We start from the raw sequence: 20,822 nt of genomic DNA on the forward strand, positions 1-20,822 counted from the left end.
GACGTTTTGAAATGGCTTGCTGTGTCACTCCCACTAATCGTGCCAATTCTTCATGAGTTTGATGTGAGTCTTCACTCAGGAATGTCTCCAGTTCTGCATCTTCAAAAACACTCTCTCTTCCACCACTATGCCAGTCTACGACATTAAAATCACCATTCTTGAAGCATTGAAACCACTCATGACATGTTCTTTCACTAATAGTGTCCTTACCAAACATACTTGAGAGCTTTCGATGAGACTCGTCCACTGTTTTCTTGTGTGTCTGCAACTTAGCATGTTATCTTTACGGTAGGTAGCAATCTATCTTTTTCTGCATTGTTGATATTGATATTTCTACCTGGAGTTTAGATTGTTTGAAAACAAGTAGAAAGATATGTGTGTTCAGTAAACTAGATAAAAAAAATCAGTAGTGTCATATCCCAATGAGGAACTTGAAACTGTCAGCACAGGGCAGGAGTGTGTAGATGAACTGTGGCTCAAGTTTAAAAGAATAGTTGACCATACACTGGCTAGATATGCACCCTCTAGAACAGTTCATGATCTCATTTGTAAAGCTAGGAATTATGTTTCATTTACAGAAGTCTTCTCTGAACAAGAAACACTTCATAGCACTAGGCACTCATCAAAATCTATTATTTGATTTCTTGCTACAAAATTTAGGAAACAAATTAGAGGCACAATATCCTGTCAAATCTTCACACATACTTCACTAACAGTGCGTGGTGGAGGTGTGAGGGAAACTTGACTGTCTGTATCCTTCCATGTAGCACTATTTCAAGATCCCTATATGAGATATGTTATGGACATAGAAGAAATGTTGCATAGTCTACCTTGAATACCAGTTCTCTAAATTTACCAAAGATGGTTTTTATAGAAGAAAATTACCTCCACCCTTAAGACTCTTATTACCTGATCATCTTTATACTTACTGGTGTATCTTCACTCATGATGTACTCGATTTCAATGTGTGCGTGTCCATACAGTTCACAGGGCTGCTTATAGAGGCTACCTGGGTCAGCCCGATGGCACGCTCACGGGAGCCGCCAAAGAAACACTGTTATTTAAGCGATCACAAATGAGGGCTCAGCCTGTTCTTTACAATGTATTACTGTTATCCAGTCAGTGTGTTCAGTGCTTTGCACAACCTGCATCTTATGTGTTGCTCTATAAAGTACTATGTTCCATAAATCACATTTGTTCTTGCTATAACAAACTTGATGATGAGTGAGAGTTATGTTTTCTCCATGTGTTAGTATCAGTGCTAAGTCACCCAACAAACATCTTGATGGAAGAAATACTCCAGCATCTCATTGCCCAGCAGCAACCTTTCGCAGAAGAACAGGAGGCTCTCATCACCATCCTCAATCAAATAACGTCTGCACGTTCGCAGCAGGTTACTCTCCCATCACTGCAATCATTGTCCTATCTAGCCTATGATTAATCGGCTGAAGATTGGGACTTCTACAAGACACAGTTATGCCAATATTTCCAGGTTTTTCATGTGGGCAATGCAAAGCTGTGTAGGGCTTTCTTTTTTTTTTCCTGGCTTTCACTGACTTGTATCAGTTTTGCCAGCTTGCGCCTTTGCAAGAACCGGCCAGTTTATTATTTGATGAAATGTGCAACCTTCTCTCAACCTATTACGGTGACAGAATGCATGTCATTATGATGCATATCAAATTTTACCATTGTCAGAAACCCAAACCAATCTTACAAAGTGTAGACTGCGGAATTACACGGTTTGAGCCATTGTCATAAATTTGTCAGTAGTACCCATCACAAATCCTATGCTGATCACATGGTGCTTGATGTTGTTATTCATCTGGCACCAGATAGGGAAGTCGATGAAAAAGCACTTCAATGTGAGATTCTACCACTTACGGATGTGCTCAGTATAGTAAAGTCCTTTGAAGTGTCATGAGCTATAGGCGATCAAATTCCTGCTTGGAGGAAAGTATCGGAAGTTGCTGTCAACCCCTGTTAGGCACATTGCAAGTGATGTGGTAACCATTGCAGCAGTACAACCTTCAACTTAGCATCGCATGGTGCAGCGTCAGTTACAGCAGCAGTGGCCATATGCGCACCTTCTATCTTGCTCTTACTGCTCCATCCAATACGAGCGTGCTGTGTGCCCTAAGTGTTGGGCCATTTACAACAAGTGTCAAAAGAAAGGCCACATTGCATTAGTGTTTAGATCCTCTTAAAACATGGTGGATACAGTAGTACTGATGGACATAAACTGTATGTCTACAATGACTGTTTCTCTGAGCAAATTGTTAGTTGACTTGTGTGTGTTTAATAAACTGCCAAAAACCCAAGTGGGCACTGGAGCTGCAGTGACTTCAGTAAACACACACACGTATGTGGACTTGGGCTTCCCTCCCCTCACACAAGTTTTACTGAAGTTGGTTAGCTAACATAAACAGCAGTTCCCAATCCTAGGTCAGTTTCCACTCCTGTCTCTTACAAATCTGTTGTTCGCCCTCTCAACTTTCTTGTTGTGGATCATTCCCATACCACAAACCTGTTCAGGTTAGAAGCATTTAATGCTTTTGGTTTCTCTATTGCTATGAGGTAAATTTAGTCTCAGATCAAGTTCCATAACAGCAACAGGAGTCCCTCTGTTCTGAGAGTTTTCTTCTCTGTTTTCACCTGGGCTATGCCTTTGTTTTTTTGAGGCACAACAGGTGCCTGTCTCGTGCGACTCTATCAAGACCGAATTAGACCATTTTATGTCACTTGATGTCATTCAGCTTTTTTCTTGCAGTGAATGGACTACACATTAGTCATTATTAAGAAGATGACAGGTAAGCTTCGCCTTTGTGGTGACTTCATTGTCTCTATTAATGAACAGTCCATTGTAGACACATACACTTTGCCATGTCCTGATGAGTTGCTCACAAAATTGTCGAGCAGCATTTACTTTTCCATGACTGATTTGTCAGAAGCCACTAGGTGCCTTTTCGTTATCAATACACCTTTTGCCCCATACCAATATCAGCTCTTGGCTTTTGGTGTCACTAAAGTGCCTGCAATTTTTCATCATTTTTTAGAACAGCTGACACCCTCTGTACCTGGCTGCATCAATTACCTCAGTGATATTGTTGTTTTGGGTTCTTCCACTTAAAACCACTTTAGCAATCTCTGATCATTGTTTTTTGTTTTGCAGTCTGTGGGTCTCAAGTGCAATTTTGCCAAATGTCAATTTTTTCAGTGATCAGTTGAGCACCTAGGTTTTGAAGTTTCTCGCACAGGGGTCAAGCTGTTGTGTCACCATGTTGAGACAGTTGGGACTTTGCCTCCGCAAACCTCCATTAAGGAATTACAGGTCTTTCTAGGTAAAGTTGTGTACTACCATAAATTTTTACCTGACACATCCACTGTTGCTCAGCTACTGCCCGTGCTTCTACATAAAATGTACCTTTTTTCTGGTCCCCAGTTTGTGATCGAGTGCTAGCTTTGCTTAAATCAAAGCTTCAATCTGCCCTGTGTCAGGCCATTTTTCAGCCAGGTCGGCATGTCATGTTGGCTACAAATGCCTCTCAGCACGGTCTTGGTGTGATGTTGGTTCACATAATATGCGGGTGGGTCTGAATCACCCATTCCTTACACTTTTACACTTCTAAGAATTTAACTCCTGCTCGGCAGTGGTATTCTCAGAACCAGAATGTGCTCAATAGTTTTCCCATCACGAGTGCCACAATAACATTGGCCTTTGCCACGGGTCCTGTTCTTATTCATGTACTCTCTTTTGTGCAGCACAATTGGCCAGAAAAGCACCTGGGCCATGCCCCTGATCCCTTGCATAATTACTTCATCCTCCAGCACTGTCTTTATGTGTTTGATGGGGTTTTTCTGTTAGCTATGGAGGATGCTGCTCCCCAGGTTGTGATTCCCACTTTCTTACGCCTTAATGTACTGCGGCTTCTGTGTGTCGGTCAGTGGGCGACTCTCACACCAAAGCTTTGGCGCACCAGCATGTGTATTGGATGGGTGTAGATGGGGACATTATGCGACTTGTTGTGTATTGCGGTCCTATGGGCATCTTTCTCCCACAGGCCGACGCCGCAGCACCCATGGGAGTGTCTACAAGTCGAATTTGGAGGACCCTTCCAAAATCAGCATTGGCTTATTGTAGTGAATGCCTATTCCTACAGATGTGTTGTCCATCCGCATCCGCTGTGTCCACTATTGTAGCCCTGTCTTAGGATGTTTGCAAGTGAGGGACTTCCATATACCATGGTTACTGATTACGGCTCTCAGTTTGTATCACAAGAATTTATATTTTTTTGTCAGGTTAGTGGTGTTCACCATCTCACAGCTCTCCTGTTTCATCCTTACCCTAATGGTGAAGCTGAATGTATGGTTCAGACATTTAAAACTCGCCTGCAAAAGTATGTATCTGGCAGGTCCCCTGAAGTTGCTTTAGACCATTTTTTGATTTTGCACTGTTTCACTCTGGTGGAGGGCAAGAGGCCTGCATTCATGCTACATGGACACCAACCACGGACCCTCCTCACCTGCTGCATCTGATGCCACGTCTGTGGGCATCACCGGCTCCACAATGGATTCAGCCAGGTGCACCAATCTGGACTTGTGGTTTCAGCTCTTGGCTGAACTGGATTCCTGTCATCATCAAGCATTTCTTGCACCGGTACCTGTGCATTGTCTGTACTCCTGATGTGCGGATGTCTTGTCACTTCGACCATCTGCAGCTGCACATGGCAGGGCCTATTCTGGAGGGCCTACCACTGCTGCCACTGATGCTTGTTCCTGTGTCACAGACGGTCTAGTTCATGCTGCAGAGGCGGTCACTGCCTGATGGATCACTGTCTGGAGTTCCTGCCTCTGCCTGCACTCCTCAACCGTCATCACCAGTGACATCCCCACTCCAGCTCTATGGCCTCTCACGAGTCATCGCTTCCACCCCTACTCACTGGTGCCTGACATCCTATGGCAGCTGCAATTATTGGGTGATGAAATGGATATTAGTGCTGTGATTGGTGTTTTTCATGTTTTCATGACCCATGATCTCAGTACCTTTTTCTTTTCTTTTCTTTTCTTTTCTTTTCTTTTCTTTTCTTTTCTTTTCTTTTCATTTTTCCTTTTTTCCCCCTGGTACCAGCACTTTTTCAGCAGCAGTCCTCTTTTTCGTGTTGCGCATTTTTCTGTGCCTAGTGCGTATGTATGTGGTTTTCCCACCATCTAGCAGGAAGGAGTGATGTACCTTCACTCAAGACGCACTATTTGAGAGAATGTGCATCCGTACAGCTCACAGATGTGTTTATAGAAGCAGTGAGCCACTAAAGAAACTGCATTACTTAAGCGATTGCAAATGATTGCTCCACCTTTCTTTACACTGTATGACTGTTGTCCAGTTAATGTGTTCAGTGGTATGCACATGTTGCTTTATAAAGTAATATGTTCCACAAATCATGTTTGTTCTTGCCATAACACTTGCATATGGACAGTAATGACCTGTTACAGTCATAGAAGCATGTGAGAATTCCTCAGATGTCTGCTATCAAGTCCACTTGATAAATACTCTAAATGTTGGAGCAATGTTCCAGATTTGGTTACACTACTGTCTTGTATGTAGTTTAAATATGATAACAGAAAGTCCATGATGGAATATAACAATGAAAGGAATAAAGGTAACAATTCACGAAAACAGTTGAGACAATGAGGCACTGAGAGGCGCGTAAACAAGACTGAAAATGTTGCTAGCTTTCAGGTAAACCCTTCTTCAGAGCTGTAGAGTACACAAACATGTAGATTCCTGTGCCACCAGTCGTCTATCCCTGTAAGTTCTGGGCATGCACAGTGTGGTGCAGTGGGGGAACATTGTGTGTCACAAGGAACAGGGCTCTTCGCTTGACTGCCTGACTCGCAACGATGAAATTAAAAAAAAAAAAAAAAAATCATCAATCTCAAGGTGTGATGTGTGTTGAGGAAAGGTGTGGCTGTTGAGGTGGAGCAGCCATTAGCTGGCAACCTCTGGGGAACCTGCTGCATCTCAGTTGTGTAAGGCTTACCTAGGCATGTGGGCCTCTGTCTCGGTGGACTTGTATTTCCCTAGCTGCTTGTGGGGCCAAGATGGATCCTTGGAAATTTTCTCTTCCTCCTCCAAGCAGAAAGAGTGGGCTGCTGGAAGGTAACAGCACCCAGTCTAACAAAAGGCTCAGATAGCCAGTCCCCCTGATTCAGTCACTTGTAACAGAACACATTCTGTTTCTCAGAATATGTTTTTGATAGTTAAAAGAATAGAGGGTAGTTTCAACAAAATTTCACCCTTTTATATACAAAAAGGATTGATGAGCATTGCTGGAACATTAAAATCTGTCAAGTGCTTGCAAAATGAAATGGGACCCTGTTGGTCGAAACGTCAGGTTACCGACAAATGAAGAACATTCAAAAAGTGCAATGCCTTGGGGAATATGCAATTGAAACAGCACTGCACAACACCTTGAACTTCAGCAAAGGTTGTGTGACTTGCAGGGATCTGGTTGACATTTCCCAAGAATAACTGACAGCTGAATGGTCTCAGGAAGGTATTGATGTACAAAACATTGTGAAAAGGGTAGTTGACAATCTAGTGAAATCATACGCTTTTATACTGACTTTCAGCAGCACGAAACTTCCAGAGCATGTTAAGTCTGGCTTCCTTCGCCTTAGTGTGCGACCTTGTCTCCCGAACTTAATGCACTGTTTTAAGTGTCAATGCTTTGGGCACACTACTGCTGGATTCAAGGCAGAAGCTACTTGTGGCAAATGTGGGAAGGCTGCCTGTGAAGAAGTTGGTTGTTCATCTCCTGTGAAGTGTGTCAACTGCTTTGGGGATCACCCTGTCTGAAGTCAGGATTGCAGTGTCTTTCTTGAGGAAAGGAAATAAAAATAAAAACTGAACATATATCACATGGAATAGCCAAAAAGATCTGTAAGGCCATGCAGCCCCCAATGTTCTCGTCCTTTGCTTATGTTCTTAAACAGCCAGCAGTTATTTCAAAGCCCATACATCTACTCAAAACCTCAGACAAGGCTGTGGTTGCCACTGTTGCGGAGCTCCCTGTCCTTCCAAAGGTTCAGCCTGGTCCACTGTCCAGTGCTGCTACCATCATAGCCATGGTTGTGCCCTCAAAGCGAACTCGGGGCAAAAAATCCAAGACACAGTGTCAACCACTGACAGAGCCAGAAAGTCAACTGATCGATGATGTTGAACTCATCCTTTCTGATGCATCTCTTGATTCTGCATCAGCACTAACGGAACCTGATGTCGGACTAGGGCAATCATCTCACCCCAAAGCTGAGCTTCCTCATGCAGTAGGCTCCCATCCCAGGCATAAAGACAGCATGAGGATGCAACCCCCATGATAAGTGGCCTCCATACTCCAGTGAAATGGTAATGGGTTGAGGCCACATGTGGAGGAACTGAAGCTTGTAGCACAGGATCGCCCATAGTGCATCTGTGTGTGTGAAACACATTTTAAAGCATGTAATACCCCAGTCCTACAGGGCTCTACAGTCTACCGCTAGGATGACCTGACTTGGGAAAGGGCCAAGGAATGCATTGCTGTGTTCGTAAACAATGCACGCTACTCCTCTGCTCTCTCCCTGGCTACTGATCTGCAAGCAATTGCAGCTGAAATTCAAACATGTTGGAGGATCATAGTTTGCTCACTGTATTTACCTCTGTCTGATGCAGTAGACTCTGAGGCTCTCGCAGATCTTATAGAACAACTCTCCTGCCAATTTCTCCTCTTGGGAGACTTGAATGCTCATCATGTCCTACGGGACTTGACCTCCACTTGCCTTTGGGATCATGTTTTGGTGGGCCTCATGACGTCTCATGAGTTGTGGATCCTAAACATTGGTGCTCCCACTAATTTCTGTGCTGCTACTGGATCATTCTCACAAGGGAACCTCCCCACCGCACCCCCCTCAGATTTAGTTATAAGTTGGCACAGCGGATAGGCCTTGAAAAACTGAAAACAGATCAATCGAGAAAACAAGAAGAAGTTGTGCAGAACTGTGAAAAAATAAGCAAAATATACCAACTGAGTAGTTTATGGGAAGATAGGCAACGTCAAGGACACTGGGAACGCAGGAGCGCCGTGGTCTCGTGGTAACGTGAGAAGCTGCGGAACGAAAGGTCCTTGGTTCGAATCTTCCATCGAGTGAAAAGTTTAACTTTTTATTTTCAGTTTATGTGAAAAACTCTTATGTTTTCATCACTTTTTTGGGAGTGATTATCATATCCACAAGAAAACCTAAGTCGGGCAAGGTAGAAGAATCTTTTTACCCCTTCGCCAAGTGTACAAGTTAGGTGGGTCGACAACATATTCCTGTCATGTGACGCACATGCTGTCACCAGTGTCATATAGAATATATCAGATAGGTTTTCCTGTGGAGGAATCGGTTGACCTACGACCTTGCCATCAAATGTTTTCGGTTCCCATTGGAGACGCACGTCCTTTCGTCTACTAATCGCACGGTTTTGCGATGCGGTCGCAAAACACAGACACTAAATTTATTACAGTGAACAAAGACGTCAATGAACGAATGGACAGATAATAACTATGCAAAAATAAAGAAAATAAAATTTTCACTCGAGGGAAGACTTGAACCAAGGACCTCTCGGTCAGCAGCTGCTCACGCTACCACGGGACCACGACACTCCTGAGCTCACTTTGACCATGTTGTTGCCTATACGACCCGTGGACTACTCAGTTTGTATATTTTGCTTATTTTTTCACAGTTCCACACAACTTCTTCCTGTTTCCTCAATTGATCTGTGTTCAGTTTATCAAGGCCTATCCACTGTGCCAACTTATAACTAAATCTGAGGGGGGTGCGATGGGGAGGTTCCCTTGTCAGCCATCGACCTCCATGTCTGCTCTCCAGCCCTTGCAGACATTGTGCATTGGGAAATCATTGATGACCTTCATTCCAGTGACCACTTCCCACTCCATCTTGACCTACTGGATGGATTACTGCTTCAACAGTACCCACCAAAATGAATGGTCAGCAGGGCTAACTGGGTGCTGTTCAGCCAGCTGACTGTGTTTGAACATCGCGACAGTGTCCAGAAGTAGGTGGGCCACATCACACAAGTGATCCATTATACCACTGACTTATCCATTTCAAAGTCTTCAGATCATCTTAGAAGGCAACTAGTACATTGATGGACAGATGAGTGTCATTTAGCAATCCAGGACAGGTGTGCAGCTCTTCAGCGATTTATGTGCCTCCCTACAGCAGACTTCCTCATATCCTCGCAGCCTTTCAGGTCATGAGAGCCAAGACTATGTGTAATTAAGGAGCATAAGCAACAGTCATGGTGATCATTCTGGGCTTTATAAACTGTTCAGTTTGTTCTACAAAAGTGTGGGAAGCCATCTGGAGGATTTCAGGTAAACACAATCATTTCCCAATAGCAGCAGTACTGAAACAGGGGTGTCTCTAAACAACACCTGGAAATATCACTCAGACACTGGCAGAGCATTTTGCAAAAGCAACTGCCAATGCAAGCCAGGATCCAGCATTTCATCGCCACTGTATGACTGTAGAGACGGGCAAGTTGGACGTCAGGTCGGACAGTCCCCCCCCCCCCCCCCCCCTCCCCCCCAGGCGGTCCACAACTCTTTTGTGGATACATGCGTAGCAAGCACGGGACCCCGAGCTAATGTGGTCCTCCTTCCTTTCCGGGCTGCATACCTTCCTTTTCCGCATCCTTCCCCATTCCCCATCCTCGACCCCCACCCCCCCCCCCACCCTTACCTCCACCTCTTTCCTTCCCCTTCTCCCCCTCTGGGAGTATGTTTTGCGCCTACATCCGGAGACGGACGCTCGAAAATGTAACACATTCTTCACTTTCTCTGCTTGCAAGTCTTCGTCCTTCCTTTGTCCTTCTCTTTACCCTTTTCTCCACTGCGGCATTTGAGACCTCTCTTCTTTCCTTTCTGTTTCCTTGTTTTTCCCTTTCTCTTTTTTCCTCCCTGTGCGTGTCTGAAGGCCGACCCACGCATTTCCATGCGTAGCCGGTGACGGGATAACGCGTAATTCCCCACCCCGAGTAGACAGGTAGGACACGTACGTACCCCCTGGTAACGGCCAGGCCCAGGGAGGGGTGATTACCCGAGCTGATACCTTCCGAAAGTGCCGATTGGTCGCTCCGTCCGTTTCTCGGGAGGCGTAACCTGAGGTGTGAACAATCACCTAAGGTGGGAGTGCCCTCAGAGAGGGGCCCCCCCCACAAGGGAGGGGCGCACCATCAGAGACGCCGGTAATCATGGGGGATACTTCCGCAATGGTTTCCTCATCTTCTACTATGTCTGCTCACAAGCGTAAGTTCAATGAGTCTCAGCCACAGACAGTTCTTCCATCATTGCCACAGTTCCTTGTTGTTTCTCGGTCTGACGAAGGTCACGACTTCTCCATGGTCAACCCTTTCATTATTCAGAAAGGTGTCGACGCAATTGCAGGTCCTGTAAAGTCTTGTTCCAGATTACGAAATGGCACCTTGTTGTTAGAAACAGACAGTGCCGTCCAGGCCCAAAAATTGCTGCGTACTTCACTGCTACACACCTTCCCTGTCCGGGTGGAAGCGCACCGCACTTTAAATTCCTCACGTGGGGTCGTTTATACACGCTCCCTCGACGGATTGTCCGATGAGGAAATTCAACACTACCTACACGGCTGTTCATAGAGTCATGAAAAGGGTTGACACGAACATCGTTCCAACCCGTACTGTCTTCTTGACATTTGACAAAGTTCAACTCCCATCGAACATCAAAGCGGGCTATGAGATAATTCCCATTCGCCCTTATATCCCAAACCCTACACCAGGCTCATCCAAGAATTGCGCCTGGCGGGCGCACCCACACCCCTCGGGCGCAAGGCAGTGTAGTTCAGTGCCCCGTCCGCGACTGTGTGTCGCTAGTGTCGGCATAGGAGCGAGAGAGACAGCTGCGGAGGGAGTGAGACCGCACAGCACTGCTCTGCGGTGGACTGTCCCGCAGTCAGATCCAATGCAAACAAAATGACAGAGGAAGCGCACCTCTGTAAAAGAGGCCGATGAGCGGTAAAACAAGCAAACCATTTACCGTTTAGGTAACAACTAGTGTTTGTGAGACAGAATTACTACGCAAAGCTTTAGACAACAATATCCAAAACAGGAATCGAAGAACATCTTAGTTGTTTTCTGACCCACAGGTTCATTCTATTAGTACTGCACACGCACACTCGTCATATGTACAATAGACGTCTTCTGAAAATTATATTAGTTTCTTAAATGAACTAGTCATAAATATTCTATTTTAGAAATAACTTTATGTAAGGGATATAGAGTCTCATTCCTACTGTTAGCAGTTACAAGTAAATATTTTTTGTTATACTTCGGGCTACATCTCTTTGTATCCCTTTCAAAGTTTAGAAATCTGGTCCTTGGTTTGCTGTTTTGTACGTAAATATTTTAACCGACCAAGTTTGAAAACTTATTAAAAAATAGAATTAAAGTTATAAAGCTCTTTAATTCTTACAGTCAATGTTGTTAAAGAAGACAATTAACATTTTACACTTTTTTCTTTTTCGAGGAAACGTTTTTGTCAATGTTTGGTACAATATTCCCTGAGACTGATAACCTCGAAGAATTAGTCAAATTTTTATTGTCAAGTAATGAACGGTTCTTAGTTTTAGCAAGCTTTAAAAGAGAGAAAAAGCACTCAGAGATATATGTGGAACCAAACACTGAGAGAACTTAGGCCACATGCTTGTGCAAAAGAGGATATTTCTCTCGTGGAAGACAGCTGTAAAAGTGATCCAAAGTTTTACGCATGAGAAAGCGGTCCTTGTGGCGGATATCGCACTGCAGGTCAATCAGCTCTAGTTGAAGCACTTGTCAGACATCCTATGCTGAAGGGAAAACGGGTGAACAAATATATCTAAGGCCGATTGAAGCTCACTTATCTCCAAAAATCTGTTTTCATACCGTTCTTGTAATTCCCAAATGATTGCAACATAATCTGAAAACTCCACATCATCTTTAATGCTGTCTAGTCCAAGAAAGTGTCCACAATTCTTCTCGTGCAATTGTTTTTCCCACAAAATAAGGTTTTTTTTTTTTTTTTTAAATGCTTGAATCGTCTGCACTAAATCAATGACATAGTGATTTTCGCGTTGGAGTGAAATGTTCAAAGTATTTAAATGACCAGCAAGGTCACCCAAAAAAGCCAAATTCGTCACCCGCTTAGGATCACAAAGTAATTCTTCTGGACGTCCTTTCATTTCCAAAAAGGTATTTATTTCGCCCCTCAAGGAGAAAAACCAATGAAGCACCTTTCCTCTGCTCAGCCATCTTACTTCAGTGTGGTAGGGGATGTCCGGGTATTCTTCTTCGATCTCATCTAGAAATTCTTTAAATTGGCGATGCGTGAGTCCATGCGAGTGAAGATAATTAACCGTTCGAAGAACTGTGTCCATAACATTTTTTTATGTTGACAATATTCGCACAGAGTGCCTCCTGGTGTATCAGACAATGGACTGCCGTGAATAAGGAACAGCCAACTTCAGCCATTTTTGACTTCACGTAACTCAGAAATCCCGTGCGTATCCCTCATAGCGCAGGGGCTCCATCCCTTGCTACACTGGTCAGGAGTTCCCATTTTAAACCCATTGACTCTAACACGTTTTCCACGGCTAGAAATATATCCAAACCCATGGTTGTGTCTTTTAATGGTATAAGATCGAGAAATTGTTCGGTGACACGCAGATTGTCGTCGACACCCCGAATGAATATGACGAGCTGAGATATGTCCTCAACGTCCGCAGACTCGTCAGGAGTGATAGAAAGTGATATGAAGTTTGCCGCTCTCTCCATTAATTGCTGCTCCATATCTGAGACCATATCTTCGACTCTGTGAGCAACAGTTTGAGGTGAAAGAGCTATTTTTTCAAATTTTTCCATGAGGTCTGGTGGACAAATACAAGCCGCCGAGTCGACCAAGCAATTTTTGATGAGATTCCACGCAGCAAAGGGTTTCCCTGCTTTCCTAATTCTCAGCGATCATTTCTAACCTGCGCACAAACTTTGCCCACCTGTTTCCTGCTCGTACCACGCCAAAAAAGAACATACAATTAATTTTGTACAATCCTGTTTTTAAAACACTTTTATCACTTTAACAATTAATTGTTTCATTCCTTGAAACTCAAATAAAAAGCTAACAAAAAAGATTGATTTTAGATGCGTTCTCCCCCAGTTCCACTGAAAAGGACAGCGATGTGTGGTCGCAAAATAAATTTTTATCTATTGCAATATTTGCGTACAGCGGCATGGCGAGGCTCGGCGGGCGGTCTGCACAGCCAGCTAAGCGATACGGCTCGGCCACTGCGACAACATACAAATTCGCCCGGGGCGCTGGCCGCGGGCGATCGCGGTTGCTAGTGCCCCAGGGGCACATTTTGGACGAGCCTGCCCTATGCATTGCTATCGGTGTCAGCAGTTCAATCATACCAGCCAGTCCTGTTCCAATCTGACCAAATGCGTTACGTGTGGCAAGGATGCCCATGAGGGTGCTTGTCCACCTCCATCCCCTCGTTGCATCAACTGTATGGGTGACCATGCTGCTTCCTCTCAAGATTGCCCCATTTTTAAAGATGAAAAGCTCATTCAGGAAATCAGAGTGAAGGAAAAGATGTTGACCTTTGCTGCTCAAAAATTATTCGCCAGTCGAAAGCCCACTGTGCCTCAGACAGGTAAATACAGCACTGTCCTTGCCTTTCCCTGGCCAACAAAGGAGGCAGCCACGCAGACTTGTGATCTCACCTTTAGTGCCATGGTCGTCAGATCGGCCAGCACAAAGATCACCTGTTCAACCTCCCCACTTTCGCCTGCTCACTCTAAGGCTCACCCTTCATCGGGTTCTGCTAAATCTCGAGCCCAAAAGTCAGACACCCAGACTTCCAAAAAGGAGCCTACACGTGAAGATTTTTTACATACCCCAAATTCACAACCATCAGTTCCTCCTTCACTTAAACATCCTGTTTCCAAGAAGTCTAATAAGAAACCCAGTTCCTCTCCTTCTCCGCCACGGCGTGTCTCATCTACAGCACCACCTGGCGGTAGCCACCCTCGGCGGTCTTCTGTGTCGCCGAGGCGCACTGCTGGCGGCCGATCAACCGGCCGATCGCTGGTGGCAGGAGCTGCTCCTGAACAACCTATGGATCAGGATCTTCTGCCTTCGGCTGACTGCCGTTCCACGCTGTCAGTCGCAAGCTCTGAGCTGTCGTTGAGTTGAGGGCAACCTTGGTCACATTCTTCCATTTTCTGTCCACCCTATGTCCATTATCCATTGGAATATACGCAGCATTCGAGCCAATTGGGATGAATTGTCGATCCTCTTACGATCCTACTCGCTGGTCATCTTCTGTCTTCAGGAAACAAAGCTGCGTCCCCACGGATGCTTTGTCTTCCCCCATTTTCAGTCAGTCCGATTTGATCTCCCCACTGTTGAAGGTACTCCAGCACATGGAGGACTCATGATTCTTCTCCATGATACTCTCCATTATCACCCAATCCCCTTAAACACTTCCTTCCAAGCTGTTGCTGTCCGTCTTTCCCTTTCTGGATCCACCTTCTCTCTTTGTACTGTATACATTCCATCGTCCACACCAGTGGCACGAGCTGATCTCCTTCATCTTGTTGGTCAGCTTACAATCCCCTCTATTTGCTGGTTGGGGACTTCAATGCCCACCACCCGCTTTGGGGATCTCCACATCCTTGCCCGTGTGGCTCACTCTTGATAGATGTCTTCCACCAAGCGGACCTTGTTTGTCGCAACACTGGGGACCCTACATTTTTGTCTGCCTCCATGACAAATTTCTCTCATTTGGACCTTTCGGTCAGTACTGTTCTGCTAGCTCGGCACTTCGAATGGTTCACCCTTGCTGATACCCACTCGAGTGACCACTTTCCATGTGTCCTTCGATTGCAACCACACCTGCCATATATGCGCCCATGACACTGGAAGTTTGCCCAAGCCGATTGGACACGTTTTTCGTCTCTAGCGACATTCGATGACTGTCACTTTCCTAGCGTCGATGATGAGGTCACTCATATTACAGACGTTATTCTTTCAGCTGCGGAACGTTCAATACCTCGCACCTCCGAATTGCCCCGGCGCCTCCAAGTTCCTTGGTGGAACGAGGCATGCCGTGACGCAATACGTGAGCAGTGGTGTGCTCTTCGCGTTTTCAGACACCATCCTACATTGGCCAACTGTATCCGCTATAAGCAGTTCCGTGCACGATGCCGTTGCGTCATCCGCGATAGCAAGAAGGCAAGCTGGGACTTCTTTACTAGCTCATTTAACACCTTCACTCCCTCCTCAGAAGTTTGGAGACGGATTCGACGGTTATCTGGCGCGCCTAGTTTCTCCCCGGTCTCTGGGCTCACTGTCACGCATGATACATTAGTGGACCCCGTCGCAATTTCTAACTCATTGGGTCAACGCTTTGCTGAGATTTCGAGCTCTTCAAATTACCCGCCAGCGTTTCTCCTGAAGAAACGCGCTGCGGAAATGCAACCTCTTGCCTTCTCCTCTCAAAATCGCGAAAGCTACAACACTGTTTTCTCCATGCGGGAACTCCAATATGCACTCTCTTCTTCTCACTATTCCGCCCCAGGACCGGATGGTATCCACATCCAAATGTTGCTGCATTTATCATACAATAGTCTGTGTTACCTCCTTCGCCTTTATAATCGAATTTGGACCGACAGTACTTTTCCCAGACGATGGCGGGAAGCTACCGTCGTTTGTGTTCCAAAACCTGGAAAGGACAAACATCTCCCCTCTAGCTATCGCTCCATTTCTCTCACGAGTAGTGTATGTAAGGTTTTGGAGCGTATGGTGAATTGCCGTTTAGCTTGGTGGCTGGAGTCCCGCAGTCTTTAACACCTGCCCAATGCGGTTTCCGAAAGCATCGTTCTGCAGTTGACCGTCTTGTTGCCCTCTCCACTTACATCATGAACAATTTTCTCCGGAAACACCAAACAGTAGCAATATTTTTTGATCTGGAGAGAGCGTACGATACCTGTTGGAGGACGGGCATCCTCCGCACATGTTCTCTTGGGGCTTTCGAGGTCGGCTGCCCCTTTTTCTTCACGAATTTATGGCAGAGCGCACATTTAGGGTGCGGGTGAACACTACTCCCTCCCGTACTGTCTCCCAAGAAAACGGGGTACCCCAGGGCTCTGTGCTAAGTGTTGTACTGTTTGCCATTGCCATAAATCCCATTATGGATTGTCTCCTTCCTGATGTCTCGGGCTTCCTCTTTGTGGATGATTTTGCAATCTACTACAGCTCTCAACGGACCAGCCTTCTTGAACAACGTCTTCAAGGATGTCTCGATCGCCTCCACTCTTGGAGCGTCGAAACCGGCTTCCACTTTTCTCCCAGTAAGACTGTTTGTGTTAATTTTTGGCATCGTACGGAGCTTCTTCCACCTTCCTTACATCTAGGACCTGTCAACCTTCCGTTTTTGGACGTCGCTAAATTCTTGGGTCTTATGTTTGACAGAAAACTGTGCTGGTCCTCCCACGTTTCCTATCTTTCGGCTCGCTGTCTGCGATCCCTCAACACCCTCCGTGTCCTGAATGATACCTCCCGGGGAGCGGACCGAGTGGTCCTTCTCTGCCTCTATCACGCCTTAGTGCGATCAAAATTGGACTATGGAAGCATAGTTTACTTCTCTGCTCGGTCGTCTATTCTTCGTCGTCTCGACTCTATCAGCTGTGGACGGTAAGACACCTTTTACTTGAGTGCCCATATTTTACATTCGGGAGGACTACGGTTCAATCCCGTCTCCGGCCATCCTGATTTAGGTTTTCCGTGATTTCCCTGAATCACTTCAGGCAAATACCGGGATGGTTCCTTTGAAAGGGCACGGCCGATTTCCTTCCCCATCCTTCCCTTACCCGAGCTTGCGCTCCGTCTCTAATGACCTCGTTGTCGATGGGACGTTAAACACTAATCTCCTCCTCCCTATTTTACTCCGTTACATGCCCGTCTACAGCTGTCGCCTGATCTATCTTCCATTTTAGCAGATGACACACGCTCAGCCGATCGCGTTCTCGAGTTTATTAGTGCCAGTGAGATGACGTCAGTCATTTGAAGCTCTTTTTGGGGACAACCAACCACCTTCTATAGTGGTTTTTTAAAGCTTTCCTTCTGTTTTTAGTTTCTCCAGTTTTTTGAGTTTTGTTGCCATTGCTGCTGGTTTCCAGTTTCGTCTTTTTACCTTTTCCTACGTCACAGACCAGGCGCAAATGACCGTAGCAGTTTTGCGCCCTAAAACCATAACTAAAAAAAAAAAAAAAAAAGGTCGGACAGTGCCGAGTCCTACAACTCCCCCTTCTTCTGCCTTGTTTATGCATGAATGAAATACTGGTATTTACTAGGGACAACCATAACAGAAGAAAATATCTTCATATGTAACTTTGGTGTTTCGTTCAGATGAAACTTGGCAGAAGCTTAAACTAGATGTAAACATGTTGCTTTCTTCAGTCTGAAAACTGATTTGACACAGCTCTCCACACTAGTCTATTTTGTCTATCTCTGCATAACTACTATATTCTACATCCATTTGAATCTAGTTACTGTACTCCACCCTCACTCACCCTCTATACATTTTACCCTTAACACTTCCCTAAATTATCAAACTGATGCTTCTTTGATACATCATGATGTGTTCTGTGAAATGTAATCTTCTTGTAGTCAGATTATACCATAATTTTTTTCTCCTCAATTTTATCCTCATTAGTTATTCACATTGCACATTTAATCTTCAACATTCTTCCACAGCCCTACATTTCCTATATCTTCTTGTCTGAACTGTTTATTGTCCACAATCCATTTCTGTACAAGGCTGCACTCCAGACAATTACCTTCAGAGAAGACTTGCTAATGATTAAATTTATATGTAATGTTAACAAATTTCTGTGTTTCAGAAACACTTTTCGTACTATTGTCAGTCTGCTTTTTATAACCTCTCTACCCCTCATCAATAATTTTGCTGCCTTAATAGAAATCTCATATTTTACTGTCTCACTTCAAAACCCAATTTTCTCAGTACCAACTGATTGAATTTGAATACACTACATTATCCTTTTTTGCTCTTGTTGATGTTCATCTTAGAGCCTCCTTTCAAAACATGATATATTGTGGCCTGACAGAGAGGAAGCAGACTTTCAGAGGAGTGCGAAAAACAAACTTGAGATTGAAGCCGAGGTAAACCCAGTCAGACCCAGAGATATATAGAAAGAACAAATGACTGTGACCTAGGTGAGACATTCACGTTGACAAAACAAGACAGACAAGTGAACTCCAAGCAGATAGATTCAAAAGAGTGAGAAAGTGAGATGATGTAACAATGTAGTAGAGAAAATCCAGATATGATGGCACTCCTATCCGGCAAAGGCGAACACCAGATTGATGGATTACCAGCAATGTGGTCCTCTGTCACATCTAGAGCTTTTGGCTGGAGCATTTGTGTGGGAAAGTGTGAGTAGTGTTTTCTTCTTGCTTACTGTGCTTCACATTTACTGCCATGACCTATTAGTTGCCTTGCTATTTATTTTGGTCATTGTCTGGCTATTTTTTTCTGGCATATATTCAAATTCCCCAAAAAGGGCCCTTACAGGTGGAAGTGTCCTGGACAGTGGGTTGTAGGTGGTCATAGTGGACCTCCTGTCTGCCTGCTGGCTGAAGGACCATGCCTTAATTGGCTGTTGGCCTCCTGAGATGCAGTGCTGTTGTTGGAGTTGTTTGACTGATGAATTTCATCTCCACATCGCTGTCGACCAGTGCAGCGGGTAGTACAATAGACCCATGCATGCCAGGGTCGGCCAACAAAATTTCAATCCCTTTTTTCAAATCATAATGCTGCAGAGAATGTGAATTAGGAAGACAAAAGAAAGCATAAGAGAAATCAAATAGATTCATATCTTGAAGTCATGGATGCGCACTAAGTTTGTGGTAATTACTAAGTTAATTATCAGTGTTATTTAACATCATACATAACATATATAGATATACCCTTTAACACCCCTGTACAAAACCTGTAGGTGGTGCGAAAAAGCAACAGTGGTAAGATCATACCAGACTGCCTGATAAGAGACCTTCCTGTCAAAGGACATAAAACAATCAGAGGGTCATTTCCAGGACCCATAAGTCTGTAGAATTGGACCATCTTTTCACGTTTGTCAACTCTGTGTCAAAGGGATAAGTCAAGTGATATGTGAATGTCTTTCCAGGCTCTTGTACAAATATGAATTTGATGCCATCGTGCTCCAAGAAACGCATACAGCAGATGAAGAACAGTTATGGAGTAGAGTGAGAATAACAGGCTTTAAATTAATAGCCACTGTCTACTATTCAAGGTATGGCCTTGCAACATAAATCGTTGTGAATGAATACTTCAGTGGAATTGCTAAGAAACTGCAAGAGAAATTTCCAGACACACATGTTCTACACTGCCAGGACCATCCACTACACTCAATGGTGCTCTTTCCAACAACACAGAAAGAGGTGGCATGGGTATACTTTGATTAAACAATAAAAAAATCCACAGGGTTAGATATTTAATGAATCTCTCAGATCTGGCAGCTTTCCTGAATACCTGAAACAAGCTAAAGTAATACCAATACTAAGAAATGGTGATCCAGAAACTGTAGGAAACCACAGACCAGTTTCCAAAATGGTAGAAACCATAATGAAAAATAGACTAATGAAGTACTTAAATAAATACAACCTTCTATGCAATAAACAGTGTAGTTTCAAGCCCACAAGAAGTACACAGTCAGCTTCAGCAAAGTTGACTTAAATTGTTCTCGAAGCACTAGACAAGGGTGAGAATGCAACAGTGCATAATTGATACTAAATTCTTCAGGACGAATGTAGATTGTCAGTTTAAATGGATAGAACGTGTGAGAATTTTCACAAAGAAGCTATCCTCAGAATGCTATGCCCTGTGAATCCTTGCACCTGTGTGCAGCATTTCATGGCTCAAAGTAGCCTACTTTGGTTATATGCATTCAATACTCAGTTATGGGACAATGTTTTGGGGAATAATTGCTGTGAACATACAGACTATTTTCAAGATACAGGAAAGAGCTGTACAAATAGTAACAAACTTCAAACGAGTATTTAAAATATAGATTGTAACTTAATGTTTATGAACAGTGCACTATGTAATAGTTTCATGTTACAATAGAAAACTAGATCTAAGTGTAGGAGCTATAAATATTGTAAGAGGAATGTTTATTTTAATAAGAAATACTGTACAAACATTTGATGACATCCATACGATATATATTCTTCTGTGGATGAATAAATCAGTCAATCATATAACAAGCTACCAGCTGCTTTGGTAAACTCTGAAAATGACATTTGTATTACTACAGCAACAATTGTCATCACGTACAAGCCCCCAGAGACAAGCTGACCTAACTCAACCCTAACACGTCAGCAGCATGCATCTTTATTCCTTCTTCACTTCAACAGCCATCATCTCTGTGGCTACAAGGATGACCTTAATAGTGAGGCACTTAACTGGATTGACAATGAAAATCAGGAATTAATTTATGATGTGAAAGATCTGCCCATTTTTCTTGCAGCTCATTGGTCTGGAGGATACACCCCAGGTCTTAGCTTTACAATTCAGTTTGAGGATTTACTCACTCAACTATGAACAACACTCAATGGTTTCCCCAAGAGCCAACGCAGATCTATTATCTTAGAGATATGGATGTCTATACCTGTTGTACAATC

This window comes from Schistocerca piceifrons, chromosome 8 (genome assembly GCF_021461385.2).
Source record: "Schistocerca piceifrons isolate TAMUIC-IGC-003096 chromosome 8, iqSchPice1.1, whole genome shotgun sequence".
Classification (NCBI taxonomy): Eukaryota; Metazoa; Arthropoda; class Insecta; order Orthoptera; family Acrididae; genus Schistocerca; species Schistocerca piceifrons.